This window comes from Falco punctatus, assembly GCF_963210335.1.
Source record: "Falco punctatus genome assembly, chromosome: 8".
Lineage (NCBI taxonomy): Eukaryota > Metazoa > Chordata > Aves > Falconiformes > Falconidae > Falco > Falco punctatus.
The window spans coordinates 32,071,198-32,087,254 of record NC_137588.1 but is presented as its reverse complement, the minus strand read 5'-3'; the positions used below and the strand labels follow the sequence as shown (position 1 = coordinate 32,087,254).

At 42.4% G+C, this 16,057-nt stretch overlaps 1 protein-coding gene and 1 long non-coding RNA gene across 18 annotated transcripts in view; one reads left to right on the top strand and one right to left on the bottom strand.

Annotated features, from left to right (window-relative positions):
- KALRN (kalirin RhoGEF kinase) overlaps positions 1-16,057 on the bottom strand; it is a 546,232-nt gene that overhangs the window by 223,095 nt on the left and 307,080 nt on the right. The gene's annotated exons all lie outside the window — the stretch shown is intronic.
- LOC308068714 overlaps positions 3,011-16,057 on the top strand; it is a 292,607-nt gene continuing 279,560 nt past the window's right edge. The window contains exon 1 of the long non-coding RNA XR_013930079.1: positions 3,011-3,569. This is a non-coding gene — a long non-coding RNA (uncharacterized lncRNA). The remainder of the gene's footprint in view (positions 3,570-16,057) is intronic.

Genomic DNA, 16,057 nt, shown 5'->3' with positions numbered 1-16,057 from the left:
TCCTGTAACTTTCGTTCATTAGTTCTTAAGAGTTTGATATTCTGTAGCAAGTTGAAAAAAATGGTTTATGAAAAAGCTGATGTGAAATTTGACTGTTACACTTACTGTGCTTTCCTTTGCATTTCAGACCATCAAGGGCCAAAATGTTAGGATCCATTTCCACCTCTGACCCAGGTAGATGGCTCAGCCAGGATTCCACCGTGTCTCCAGGTTAACACACATGAAGCCATCGCTGCATTGGAAATGCGCTATCCAAACACAGCTCTTTTAGCAAACTGCCTAATATATTTCCTTAAAGTTGAAACAAATACTATTTTGTCCATAATTTTAGTGCCAGAGAAGTGTTTCATCAACTGTTCTCTCCAAATTTAATCCAGGGTAGGAGCTGCACTGATTCTCAACATCAGAGAGCACTGGCTGCCTGCGGTTCGTGCTTGGCCTTATTTGCTACACAGACAATAGCACTGCAGTGCTCAGTACAAACTAACCAAAGGGCCCCAATTCTGCTTTGAGAGTACTTTTTCCTAATTAAAAATAAAGCAAAATTAAATGCAAAAACACTGAATAATGTATCAGTTAATTCTTGGGCCGATACAAGTTTAGAGGCCAAATCTTTGCCTTTCTTATGATATGTATTGCAATCTAAAGAAGTCGAATACCTTTGTCATTTAGAAAAAAATTAGAAATGGAATGCAATAGACTATTTCAGTTGGAAGGGACCTACAACCATCACCTAGTCCAGCTGCCCGACCACTTCAGGGCTGACCAGAAGTTAACACACATTGTTAAGGGCATTGCCCAAACACCTCTTAAACACCGACAGGCTTGGGGCATCGACCACCCCTCTGGGAAGCCTGTGCCTGTGTCTGACCACCCTTTCTAATGTGCAGATTAACCCTCCCCTGGCTCAGCTTTGAACCATTTCCCCGTGTCCTGTCCCTGGATCCCAGGCAGGAGAGATCAGCGTCTCCCTCCCCACCTCCCCTCCGCAGGGAGCTGCAGAGAGCCGTGAGGCCGCCCCTCGGCCGCCTTTTCTCCAAACGAGACAGACCCGGAGCCCTCAGCCGCTCCTCGCAGGACATGTCCTCCAGCCCTGGCACCGGCTTGGCTGCCCTTGTCTGGATGCATTCAAGTACCTTAACATCCTTTTCAAATTAGGGGAAAAACACCAAACAACCAAAACCCAGGAAACACCAATCATATATATTTGTGTTTTTACTGACCCTTCCCCACATTTTTAATGCATCAATCAATTTAGTGCAGCAGTTTTGGTTTCAACTCAAGTGTATTTTCAGGAACTGATTCTGTCATTTTTCCTCTACTACCAGCTTCACTTGTACATAGTTTATTGCTGCATGTTTCTAGGCAGATTACATGGAAAATAGCCATGTCTAATGGCAATCCAGGGCAGAGTTTGTGCCCTAAATCTGGCCAATTTTTTTCCTGAACAATCTGCCCTTGCACGGTGTTTGACAACTGTTTATCATATTTGAGAGATTTTCATAGTAACTGTCTCCAAGATCTCCAGCATGTTGTGAACTCTGCCGATCAGCCAGTGAAAGATGCTTAGCTGTATACATCAGGTGAAACATGAGGTAGGGGAACAGAGCAGGTGATCAGACACATTACTGCATTAAACACAAACTGCATACCCTAGACACTGCACCTCCTAAGCAGACGTCTAGATATGCTGAAGGGGAATGATGCAGCACTGGTCTGCCTTACTCTGTGTTAATCAAGTTCTGGGGCTGTGAAAGGCAGCTGCAAGCAAAGGTTCCTCATATTAATTCAGAGAGCTTTGTCACCTAAGTCTTACCATGTAAAAGGCACAGAAGAGATAGCATCTCTAGAGGCCAGTAAGTACTGACTAGAGAGAGAACTTAGATGACTAGCTTAGATCTGATCTTCTTTACTAAAGACTAGTGATGTGAATCCTGCCTTACGCCTGCAGGCTGAAGTTTAGGAGACTTATTAGGTTTTCTCTGATGTGGTATCTCCTTTATGTTCTTTAGAGTCATGACTTGACTCCTCAACACCAAAGATGAAAACTCAGTATTATTACTCCTGCTGTGAAGATGGGATGCTAAGACAAAGTTCAAAGTCTGATCTATCTCTCACTGAAGACAGTAAAAAGGGTCTTACTGACTTCAGTGAGAACTGGGTTAGCCTCCCAGACATTTAGTCAAGATTACAGGAAGAGACAAAAAATGGCAAAGGGCTGAAAATTCAACTCTGGATGTCTCGTATCCATGTTTTGCACATTGACAGTGGGTATTATTCCTCCCCGTAGAAACTACAGCATGATTCACATTCACAAAATGATAATTATGGAGCTGATTCTGCATTTCTTCCCAATACTTATAAACTACTGTTATCCTGATTTATGAAGCTCAGTTACTGTTATCAGACTCTTTACTCAAGCTACTTTGTTAAAATCTGCTCGGTTTTTGTTTAGGTTAAGTAATCTCACAGTCAGGCTTTTGTGGAGAATTACATCTTCAGTAACTTGATATTCTAAAGCTAAAATGAGTGACCACAATGAAGCATTTCTTTGATAAATAAATCTGGGGTTTAAGGAAGCATCCATCTTTGACAAATTCCTCCTCCCTATAAGCAGGGCAAAGGCTAAGTGCATATGATGATCTAATGTAAGATGTGGTTTATTCCATTTGAATTTCGCATAATGAAATCAAGACCTGTATTCTTACTTGTGCTCCATTGCTCTAATTCAAAACAGACTTACCAGGAATTACAGTTACAGAAGTTAAAGGCAGAACATCCCTCTGAGGTCCTGCAGCCACTCGCTTTATCAGTCGGCACAGGGTTGCTCCCTACCATACACTAGAATGGAAACTTCCAACCTTTTAAAAAAATATCCAGGTTAATGACGTTTCCATCACCACCTTCTGCAGACTGTTCTTCCCTTAAATATGGCAATTCATCCTGAGTTTTTCTTGTCATAATTTTGCCCCAGTTCTCCTTGCACTGTCCTTCCTGAGGTGTGAGCTTGTTACATTCATCTTTCAACAAACACGTAAGAACATGCCTACCTTTAAATGAATGAATCAAATCTGTTTAAGTAGTTCAATAAATGAGGGTCTCAGGTAAGTTTGTGAGTGCAAGCATGTGTGAGTGTGTGTCCAAGTATCAACCACTTGACAATTTCAACAAAATTACTACTATTATCAGAACTGCATCTATTTGCAACCACAGTCTAGGAACCAGAGTGATAAGGAATGTCACCTATGCATCAGGTGACAAGCACTGCATAGAAAACCTCTCTCCCAGCTCCTGGAAAATATACCTTTCCAGCTGATACATGGGGCTGAAAGGTCCTTAATGCCTCTCACTTCCCATTGTCAGACCACGGTTCATTCACAATGATTTAAATTATTTTTCTTCAGGTATTTTCTGGCTCAGCATCTGTATTTACTGATCCATTGTTACTTTCCCCACTGACATTTTCCAGGGAGACTTTATTGTGTCCTTTCAATACTTAAATGGGGCTTATAAGAAAGATTGGGACAGACTTTTTAGTAGGGCCTGTAGCGATAGGATAAGAGGCAATGGTTTTAAATTAAAAGAGCGTAGATTCAGACTAGGTATAAGGAAGAAATACTTTACAATGAGGGTGGTGAAACACTGGCACGGGCTGCCCAGAGAGATGGTAGATGCCCCATCCCTGGGAACATTCAAGGTCAGGTTGGATGGGGCTCTGAGCAACCAGATGTAGTTGAAGGTGTCCCTGCTCATTGCAGGGGGGGTTGGACTAGATGGCCTTTAAAGGTCCCTGACAACCCAAACTATTCTAAGATTCTATGATTTGAAGTTTAGCTGAGTTCAGGAAAATCCACAGATTTGGTAAATGTGAAGTGTGCTCCCATTTCACAAGGCTAAGAGGCCATATATAATAAACACCATGCTGATACTAATTACTACTTTACACCTCTACTAATTCCATGATGTCAGTGAATTATAAAAGCATAAGGGATTTTTCAGCATGAATGAGAAATAAACAGTTCCCAGGAATGACAAGTGGATACGACACAGCATCCTCACTAACCATCGCCAAGAACCAGATACTTTTCCATGTATCATTATCTTTTATTTATGATTTTCCCTCAGGATTCACATAGAAACTGAGATGAACTTATTATTTGAATTTAAAATAGTGACACACATTACATCAAATACTGAAACCCCAAATAAATTGTTTAAAAGCTACCTTAGACCTTCAAACTAATAAATAAGCAAGATTAGAATCAATAGCTGGAAACACATTAGATAAAAGAATTCTTCTTTGTGCTATTTCACACTGAGTGCTTATTTTAAATTTAAAAAAAAAAAAAAAGTTACCTATGGTATATTTTATCATATCGATGGTTTACCTCAATCAGAAGTGTAGTCATATATCAATAAGATAATATTAATATTACCACAATCACAGTAATTAACTCTGGTGTGATCCCAACCATTATTCAATGCAATGCCAGTGAAACATATAATAAATAATGTTTTAAGTGCCATCAAATATCACACATCACATCCAATATTAATAAGTATGGAAGGACACACAGAGGCACATGTACGTGCACACAAAAACAGCAAGCTAACATTTTAGCTTAGTGTGGTCAGCTTAAGTGTCACTGAATTCTTCCATCACTACTAAAGAGTACATCTCTGCAAGGACTTGACTTTGAATGCCACCAGAGCTATTTTCTTCTAAATTAGAATGCTCAAAGGCATGTTTGGCAAAGATCTAGACTTTTCAAACCTCTGCTGAGATATTATTTTTAATGTTGCGAGATTAATTTATTTTTGTTGCAAGGGGGAAGACAAGGGATATCCTTCTTTTTGTTCAGCAGAAAGACTACACTCAACAAAGGTTTCACCTGGAGCGTGGCAAACTTACCCTTTCCTCCCTATTCTGTTTTAATTGGTATATATGTGCGATCTCTATTAAACAAACCACTAAGCACTTGCTTAATATTAGATAAGTAAACAGTCCTTCCCTTTCCAGGGAACCAATCTGCACACTTCATGTTATAAAGAGGGCATATCACCGCAGGATTACACTGGAGTCTGATACACATTCTTGAAGAAGGTGCAGTTTACCAGAAATACGTGGCCCTTTACACTTTGTAAGACATGATTTAAGAAGTTTTGATCTGCAAAACTCCACAGAGGAACTGGAAGAACACCCCTTTGGCACAAGAATGAAGTTTTAGTTCCACAAAGCCAAGCTTCGGCATCTTTCCTGAGAACAAGGAAGGTTGCCAGCTGAGAAAGCAGTGTTGCCCCAGGAAGGCTTATGCCCTGGATCTAATAACCAGACAACTATGTTTACAAAATAAAGAATCATTGGTAGAAACAGTTTTCAAAGACTGCATTGAAAAAAAATAACTGACAGTTTTAACTCAGGTTGTCTCACAGGCCCTGAAAGCCAGCAGTTATATCTCACTACGGCACCTAAAGGCACCCTAAATAGAAACAGTATCTATTCAATATGTAGGGTTGTTTTGTGCTTAAAGGAATTTTGGGTTTTTTTTCCTGTCACCCTACTGCTTTTCTGGGAGAAGCATATCTAAACAGCATGTTGAGATTAGATGATGAAATACTCTTGCAGTGTCAGTATTTTCAATATTTTATGGACTGTACAAGGATCTACAAGAATTAGGGAAGGTATCTGAAATTCATAGAATCATAAAATCATAGAGTCAGTTAGGTTGGAAAAGACCTTTAATATCATCAAGTCTAACTGTTCATGCAGGACTGCCAAGTCCATCACTAAACCATGACCCTAAGCACCGTATCTATAAGTTTTTTAAACACCTCCAGGGATGGTGATTCCACCACCTCCCTGGGCAGCCTGTTCCAATGCCTGACCACACTTTCAGTGAAGACACTTTTCCTAATCTCCAATCTAAACCTCCCCTGGTACAACTGGAGGCCATTTCCTCTTGCCCTATTGCTTGATACTTGGGAGAAGAGACCGACCCCCCCCTGCCTACAGCCTCCTTTCAGGGAGCTGTAGAGACCAATAAGGTCTCCCCTCACTCTCCTTTTGTCCAGGCTACACCACCCCAGTTCCCTCAGCTGCTCCAGACTTGTGCTCCAGACCCTTCCCCAGCTCCGTTGCCCGTCTCTGGACACACTCCAGCACCTCCATGTCCCTGCTGTAGCGAGGGGCCCAAAACTGAACCCAGGATTCGAGGTGGGGCCTCAGCAGTGCCCAGTACAGGGGGACAGTCACTGCCCTGGTCCTGCTGGCCACACTGTTTCAGATACAAGCCAGGATGCTTTGGCCGCCTTGGCCACCTGGGCACACTGCTGGCTCACGTTCAGCCGGCTGTCGACCAGCACCCCCAGGCCCTTTTCCTCCAGGCACTTCCCAGCCCCCTGCCCCCAGCCCGTAGCGCTGCGGGGGGTTGCTGTGACCCACGGGCAGGACCCGGCACTGAGCCCTGTTGAACCTCATACAACTGACCTGGGCCCATCGGTCCAGCCTGTCCCGATCCTCTGCAGAGCCTCCTGCCCTCTGCACATCAACACCCCCCATCCTGGTGTCACCTGCAAACTGATGGAGGGAGCACTCGATCCCCTTGCCCAGATCATCGATGAAGACATTAACCAGGACCGGCCCCACCACTGAGCCCTGGGCAGCACCACGTGTGCCCGGCCACCAGCGGGATGTGACTCCATTCCCCACCACCCTGGGCTCGGCCGCCCAGCCAGCTTTAACCCAGCACAGAGCACCCCCGCCCAAGCCAGGAGCAGCCAGTTTCCCTGGGTGAATGCTGTGGGAGATGGTGTCACAGGCTTTACTAAGGTCCAGGTAGGCAACATCCACAGCCTTTCCCTCATCCACTAGGCAGGTCACCCTGTCAGGGAAGGAGATCAGGTTCATCAAGCAGGACCTGCCTTTCATAAACCCATGCTGGCTGGGCCTGATGCCTGGGTTGTCCTGTATGTGCCATGTGATGAATTCAGGATGATCTGCTCCATAACCTTCCCTGGCACCGAGGTCAGGCTGACAGGCCTGTAGTTACCCAGATCCTTATTCCTGCCCTTCTTGTAGACACGTGTCACAGTGACTAACTTCCAGCATTCTAGAACCTCTCCAGTTTGCCAGGACTATTGATAAATGATGGAGAATGGCTTGGTGAGGTCCTCCGCTGGCTCCCTCAGTACGGGTGGATCTCATCCAGCCCCACAGACTTGTGCATGTCTAAGTGGAGCAGCAGGTCACTGACCATTTTCTTCTGGACCGTGGGGACTTCATTCTGCTCCTCCTCATTCCGGTCTTCCAGCTCAGGGGCTGAGTACCCAGAGGGAAGCTGGTCTTACTGTTAAAGACTGAGGCAAAGCAAGAGGTAAGTACCTCAGCCTTTTCTTCGTCCTCTGTGGCAATGTTCCTGGACGCATCCAATAAAGGGCAGAGATTATGCTTGGCCCTTCTTTTGTTTCTAATGTATTTGTAAAAACATTTTTTGTTTTCTTTTACAGCAGCTTCCAGCCTGAGTTCTAGCTGGGCTTTTGCCTCTCCAGTCTTCACCCTGCATAACCTCTCAACAACCTTATAGTCATCTAGAGATGCCTGCCTCTTCTTCCAAAGCTGGTAAACTCTCCTTTTCTCCATGAGTTCCAGACAAAGCTCTCTGTTCAGCCAGGCCTGTCTTCTCCCCAGCCGGCCTGTCTTTCGGCACATGGGGTCAGCCTGCTCCTGTGCCTTTGACTACCTTCCTGAAGAATGTCCAGCCTTTCTGAACCCCATGGCCCTTCAGAACTATCTCCCAAGGGACTCTGTCAACGAGGCTCTTAAACAGGTCAAAGTCAGCCTTCTGGAAAGCAGTTCTGCTGATCCCCCTCCTTACTACTCTAAGAATCAAACTCTTGTCATCTCATGATTGCTATGCCCAAGATGTCCTTCAACCACCACATCACCCACCAGTCCTTCCCTGTTTATAAAAAGCTGGTTCAGTGGGGCATCTTCCCTGGTTGGCTTACTGAGCAGCTGCATCAGGAATTTATCTTCCCCGCACTCCAGGAACCTCCTAGACTGTTTCTTATCCATTGTGTTATATTTCCAGCGGATGTCTGGTAGGTTGAAGACCCCCACGAGAACAAGGGCTAGAAATCTTGAGACTTCTCCCAGTTGCTTGTAGAATGTTTCATTTGTCTCTTTGTCCTGGTTGGGTGGTCTATAAAAGAATCCTACCAGGGTATGCACCTTGTTGGCCTTCCCCGATTCTTACCCACAAATACTCAACCCTTTTGTCACCATCATTCAGCTCTGGGCAGTTGAAACATTCCCCAACATACAGAGCTACTGTACTGTTGCTTCTTCCTTCTCTATCCCTTCTGAAGAGTTTATAGCCATTGCATATAGCCATTGCAGCACTCCAGTCGTGTGAGTTATCCCACCATGTTTCCGTGATGTCGATAATGTCATAGTCTTCCTGCTGCAAAATGGCTGCCAGCTCCTCCTGTTTGTTGCCCACGCTTCAGGCATTAGCATAGATGCACTTCAGCTGTGCTATCAATCTCACCTCCAACCCTGGCATGCCACCCCCAGGTGCAGGCTCATCTGTAACAAGCTTGGTTTTATTCCCTCCCCCCTTCAAATCCAGTTTAAAACTCTCATTCCCCTTTCAGACAGGTGAACTCCATCTGTTCCCAGCCACCTTGCTACCATGTACATTGACCCACGATCAAAAAAGAACCCAAAACAACCTGGAAATGACAAGGGAGCACAAGGAGGCAAACTGTCAGGAGCTAAACACAGCATTTTGAAAACTTCTCAAATGATAAATATCATCAACAAGCCCAGATTAGTTCACAGCAAAACTCTGCAACTTCTTTATGAGAGACAGAAAAGGTAAGACACGTGCAGAAACAAAGGAACATGTGGCAGCTCCAAGGTGAGCAGCAATCTGGGAGGGCACAGTATTGTTTCTGTCCCAAAGGCTCAGCTCGCATCTTTTCTGAGCCCTGCAGAGATGAGTACAACCATGACAGCTTTATCACATCCTGCTGGTCTCCTGAATTGATATAACCTCAGGAATTCTGGGTTTAATATCATGCTCACAGTTTGGAGATTTCAAAGACACAGCAATGACAGTATTAAAGGGCTTGGGACTGTCAGCAGCACTGGGAAAAGTCAGTACCAAATACAACTAGCAGGGCTGCTGCAGAAATAAACCTATGAGGATGTGAACTTCTGTAAACTGCCTGTCTTTGTTTCTAGCATCTAGGTTTTTATGAAATCTGCTTTAAATAAGACAGTAAAGTGTTTTCTCTCCCTGCTTACCCCCCAGCCACTACCACAACTCAGCTACGCCTTTATTTCCCATTAATGTAGAGACAGGTTATAACATCTTTCCTGAAGCACATTTTGAGTGACATGGGACTGTTTATAGAATGAGATAATGTTTAACAAAAGAAAATTCAGCAACACTTTGACCCAAATTCTCCAGAGCTCTCAGCTTAAGAATTCCTATATAGCCAAATATAAAGACTAGACCGTCTGGAGCACAACACAGTACTGCATATACATCACATAATACTCATTCTTTCTGTCTGGTAATACATGACAAAAATGCAACACAGGCTACTGCAAAAAGGTAACTCTACCATGAATGCATCATAGGACCTCGAGATTTGCAGTGAACTCTATTTTGCCATAAGTTAAAGGTTACCTCTGACAAGCAAAGTGATGTTTGACGGGAAAGTACAGAGGAAGATATGCCACAGTCTTTTAGCAGGGTTAGTGCAGTGCTGCTACTTCAGGAAGGATGCAGAGATTTAATGACATTTTTGCTGCTGCTCCTTTGAAACACAGATTACCTCCCTGAGACACTGCATTGCATCAGCTCCCATGCACTGACCCAGGCGAGAGCAGTATGGGAGATGCTCTCAGTGAGGGCATCATGTCTTGTGGTGCAGCTGAGCTGGTGCTATGTACTAGCACTGTCTATATACCCTCCAAACTCAGAGGAAAGCAGGGAGTCCCTTGGTATTCTCCTGGATCCCTTCTATTTGCAACAGTAAGTTTAACTTGTGGAAAAGATTAAGTTAAAAATTGGTCTTTCCATCTAAAGTAAGCCTCACACTTCAGTACACATCCAGCTGAAGACAAAACACATGAAGAAAAAACACCAAAACCTCTGTTTTGTTGACAATTTGGTTATTTCCATTTGGTAGAAGGACATTTCTCAATATATCTCAATGTACCTTGTGAACAGGAATGGCAAGACAACACCTGCCCACCACTCAGATAACTCTATCCCCATCCCCCTACTCTCTGTACCTCAGATAACTTGATGGTGAATGCCCCTCTGCCACCTACAAGAATAAGGCACCCTCCCTAGCTTAATTAAAGTTGAAGTAACTTTTTACTTCATCTCCTTGTTCCAGTTTAGCATCCTTAGGAGGAGGTCAACAAGATGGGTCCCCCTTTGGATTCAGAATGTCTTCACTGTCAACATTAATTAAGCTCTCCATCATGGTTTACACCTTGGAATTTGTTTCAAATGAGTAGAAACCATCTCTGAATTTTATTAGATTTATCAACCAATTTTTCATCATCATTATCTCCCTGACATGTGAACTGTCTGTACAGCTTACCCATCAAATTAATTCTTCAGAGGTGCCACCAAAGCAAAATGGACTATGGGCTCTGTATTCCCTAAAACTTGACAAGTTTAAAACCAGAATCTGTAACAGCTAGTGCGATATAGTGCATATTTATAATGAGGAAAAATAACAGGGTTTTTCACTACCCTGGACATAATAAACAATTGTATTTATTTATTTATTTTATACCACAATTATTCATATACTTTAAAAAAGTTCCAGACAGGAACTAACATTTTTCATGTTGGTCAGAAAGCATTTATATGGTGTGCATTTTAAAAATGTGTTCTACTGCGTGAAATTCAATCCGGGTTATCGATAATCACAACAAAGATATAGAAAGATAACATATTATGTATTTATTTATTTCTGGCCTTTATTAGGTGGCCACACATGATCTGAGAAAAATATATCTTAGTAATGACTTACAATGAAAGATCTGGTACAGAACAGTATTCCCACCAGAAATCTTCATGCTGTAAAAATGTATTGATTTTTGGCACATCGTAGATTTCCAAGAATACTACAGGCATATGAGATACTGCCTCTACAGTCAACATCTGCCAAACTTTTTACTATAAAAATTCCTGAATGCTTTCTAGTGTATTCTTTATTTAATGTTGCCGAATTCTTTCCTCTCCCTATCCAATCGCCCTTCCTCCAAAAGTTCCAAATCAGGCCCTCAAAGGATACAGCTGGACATAATACAAGGCAAAACCAAAGATCAGAAAAATTCTCTTTGAGTTGTCTTTTAATCTCCCTCTGCCTATTATCCCTGAGTCCTAGTTTTGTGCCAAACCCCAAGCAGTAGGATCTGGGCACCTGCCCCCACCCCTGGAGGCATGCCCAGCAGGTCCAAGCAGTAATTCACGCTACTTCCACAATTCCCATCCCAAAATAATCTCCTTATTTTGTGTCCCTATTTTAGCACACAACTCAGAATCTGTTCTGATCTCGGAAGTCTCTTCTTTCTTTTCTGTCCCACATTTACATGCAGCTACAAGAAAACTAAGTTTACAATGGTTAACTGACCCAGTGACCCAATTACCAGTCCCAGGGGGGAGCACACACTCTAGTGAGTTGACTGATATTTCAGCACAGCTGCACAGCCCTGGCTCTTCTGTGAAGGCTGCTTCTCTCCTATTTGGTTTTCAATGCATGGAGAGGAGCAAAGCAGGAACAGAGCCCATCCCTTGGTGTGCACTGAGGCACTGCTGTTTGGCACAGTTCCCTTTGGGTAAGGACCTGGAACTGGGAGGGACAGCATGACACCCCATGAAATGAATCAGAAATGGTTACTTTCTACAAAGGAGGAACAGTGTGAATGCATTCATGGCTGGGCAGTATTTGTTTGAGCCACTTTTGCAGTGGGGAAAAACACCTACCTCTGATTTTAAAGAGGATTCAGCTAGGTCCATTCTGAGCCTAAAACAAACCCTAGAGGACTACAGAAAGTAGTGAAGAGGATTACAGAAAGTGAAATTGTACTAAACCTCTCTCCCCCACTGTGGAGCACTGCAGGTTTCAAGTCCTTCCTGCCCTCCGCTTTGATGTGTGGGCATTGACAAATCCAAGTTCTGGTTGTCGGAATAAGTCCTGGCCACAGGCAAAACAACCAGGAGCCGGTTGCCAAAAGCTAGTGCTCTCAGCTACCTCCCCTCTCCATGCAAACACCCTTCATTTCACCAAAGACTCAATGCATTCACTTCAGCTCTCAAGCTGACACATTTAATGTGAAGGCTGCACTTTCCATTCCCTGATATTAATGAGTCACAAATGCCCTTTTACACTGTGCACTTTTGTGTTGAGACCTAATATTACTTCAGGGGAGATAAAAGCAGGCTCTGCTCCCCGGTTCCTATATAGCTGTTGATGTCACTAATGCCATGAGGAGTTACCCACGCTGTGCAGAAAAAATCAATCCTTATGCATTGAACAAAACACTCTAATAATATTAAGGGTTGCATGTTAATAGGACACGGTGTCATTGTTTTGGAGCACATACTGGTTTCTATTGTATTAGCTGCATACTAATATAGGCAACCCCGCTAAACAAACACGTGCACATACTCACTGACAGTTCAGAAACACCTCATCCTCAGTTCCTGACTTCTTGTGAATTCTACAATTTCTTTCTCCCCAGACATGCTTCATTTTAAGTGTAGTGACATAAGAGGGCTGATTCTGCCTGCTTTTCTCATGCCAGCTGTAGAACTTCTCTCCCTAGCTCTGAGAGGGAGAAGAGGAACCTGTGCTTTTGCATGTGGTAGTGCTCTGAATCAGACACTAAACAAAGATGCCTAAATGCCTCAAACCGTATGCCATTTCCATAGTGACACAAACCAGTGCTTTCTTGGGGCTTGGTTATGCAAAACCAGACCTCACAGACCACAGTTATGGAGGGCAATATTAATGGCTGGATTACACACACTGAATCAACAAGTGAATTATTTATATACACATTAGGATTTTTGTCCCTGTTCACACACATGTATTTTCCAAAAGACCTCTATAAATCCACTGATGTTGCCCTATTTCTATACAGGGGAAACTGAAATCTGAAATGTATCCCAGGGAAACACATTTTTTAAATAGGTTTACATGCAATAAAATGTTGCTTGAATACTTTCTATTTATAAATAATCATTATAAATTTGCAATAGTCTCATAGTGCAAGTGTGCTTTTTAGACAATTCAAATGCATGATGTGGAATAAGAGGACATACTTCATCTGGACAATGAGGGACCTGTGATAGGAAAAGAAGAAAGGGACAACCACACTGCCAAGCAGCTTCTCTGCAGTGTAGATATAACCATTGCACTGGATTCTCCACTCTTCAGAACAAGTTAATTATAATCAATTTCTCTGAAATTGGAAGTGTGATTTTGTTCTAAATCTTGTGCAGCAGAGTAATTAATCAGACCCAGTTAGTACATTCCCAGAACATTTGCACAATGATAATGAATACCTAAAACCTGTCCTTGAAAATTATTTTGCTTTGTTACTGAATACAAATCTCTTTGATATTGGCTTAGTCTACATGAAATATCCTTTATCAAATGTCTGCAAAGCAGCATATTTGTGATTTTCAGCAATGTTGCTGAAAATACAGTTGCTGTGGCTAATGTGGGATCTAAAAACACCACTGGCTGGCCTGGAGGAAGCAGCACAGCCATCGGCAGCTGCTTCTACTGCCCTACGACAAAATCAGAACATAAAAATGCTGATCAGATTCACAGTGTCACTTCTCTCCCCTCTGAGCCTCCCCACTATCAACAGCTACAGGGAATTGAATTGAAAAGTACTAGTTCACCATCATTACAAATGAGATTTGGATATTGCTGCAATTAATCTTCCTGAATCAATAGGTACGGCTTGATAGCCCACTGACCTGCCAATAAGGAAAGCACAAAGAAAAATGATCAGAGGGGATCAAAAGCCTATAGATGATAATGTTTTTTATTAATATATGCAGGTCAGTCAAAACAGCAGTGCTCCATCTAAGAGGGCGTACTTCACAGAGATTGTCAATGGTAAATTTTTTTGTTTCAGCTGTGTATTAGTTATTCGGTTAAGATATCAGTACCATATCAAACATATTTTTAGTATGCATGCTAGATAACACATTGGTGTTATAATTTTCCAATGTTCTCTTTAAAAAGTTTATGGCCTTGAAAAAACAAATTCCAGGATTTTTCTTCTTTAGAAAATTTTCTGATTCTTTTCCTGTCTTTTCTGATTCAAAAATAAATTAATTCAAAAACTTAGAATTCCACACACAATAAAAATCCCATTTTCCAGAACATCTAGAATGAACAATATGTATTTTTTTAAATAGCTTTGATCTTTCCCAGTCTGTCATGGGAACAGCATTATGCATTTATAGGCAAATTAAAGGAACATATTTTAAAGATACAAAAATAAACCTACCCAAATAGACCAGCGATAGGAAGCTAGCTCCTGGTAATTGTCAAAAACGTATTGCATTGCCAAGCCTTGAGATATTATAGGGAGCATTTAGATTGTGAATCATGCTGCAGACGGTTTAATGAAAAGATCCAGCTGTCATGTGATTTTGGAAGACAAGAAATAGGAAAGAAAATCCCCTTTAGCTTGAGGAGAAATACACCAAAACATAAACTCAGAGACATGGTGTAATAGGCACAGCTCTTCATGTGATTGCCAGGAATATTTCTGCACCATTATAAAGCATCTCTAAAAACAGGTTCCCCATTACCACTAGATCGTGTAGTACCAAGGGCCACCAATTCCATTACATTGCTTGCAGAAGACAGCCAAGAAGCCTTTTCAAGCAACCCCTGCTATTGAAGTCTCCATGGGCACATCTAGATCATGCAATGGGGCACGGTACTGATATCCACAGCGTACTCTGAAGAGTATCACACTTCCCCAGGGAAAACATGTCTTACGAGACCTGTTTCTGACATAGGTCTGGCAGCCAAGTCCCCACAGCATCACATCTAACACACCTATACTGCTCAGCCCTTCCCAGCCTTTCTGGTTCCTGGCTCAGGCTGTGCAGAACAATTTCAGTATCTGCACTTGCACTGGAGATATGTCCTGAATCACCCACAAGTTGCTAGACTTCAGGCAAGATTTATACTATTGCTTCCGTGATAAACTATCTGGCTCTTCAGCTATGCTGTTAGAAGTTTTTAGATCCAGAAGTTCCAAGATAACCTTCACAGACAACCCATATATAGGCAGTTTTATTTTTCTCTGCTGCTTGTGACTGCCAGATGCAGCCTGCTGCCAGCCAGGAGAAGAAAACCAAAAGTTCTGGAGCCCAGAGCTCCTGCACCACAGTACAAAGGCCTATGGAATCTGCTGCCAGTGGGCATTTTTTCCTCTTTGTGTAGATGTGAATATTTTTATATAAATTAAGTGAACAGGAAACTGCAGATTATAGCTTCAGAACTTGCTAATGACCATGCAAAGGATGCTGAAGGTAAGAGTAGGGCTGCTTTTTTATTGCCCGTCTCATTCTTTTTGATATTTTAAAAAAGATTTGGCATTATTGCAACCACAGTTATTATTGCTGACTTTGAGCATAGCTCTTACCAAGTTTAATTGTCTGCTTTCTCCCCGTTTTGGCCTAGTATATCACCCTACAAAGGATTTTAGTCAACCAACACAAAGGGAAAAATCCAGTATGCCCAGTGAGCTCTTCCTTTCAACAATCAAGTAGGTAAAAAAAAATTTAAAAGTAATAATAATTTAAAAAAATAATCATCCTGGGACAACACTCTCTAAGTGTTCATTATCAACATGGGCTCCTAATTTATGCCTAGCTGTTTTATATCAGTACTGAACCTTATGCCAAACTTTAGAACAATGACATCCAACAGAGCTGGAATTTGTATGGGAAAGCACTAGGTTTTTATCCTGAAGGCCAAACAA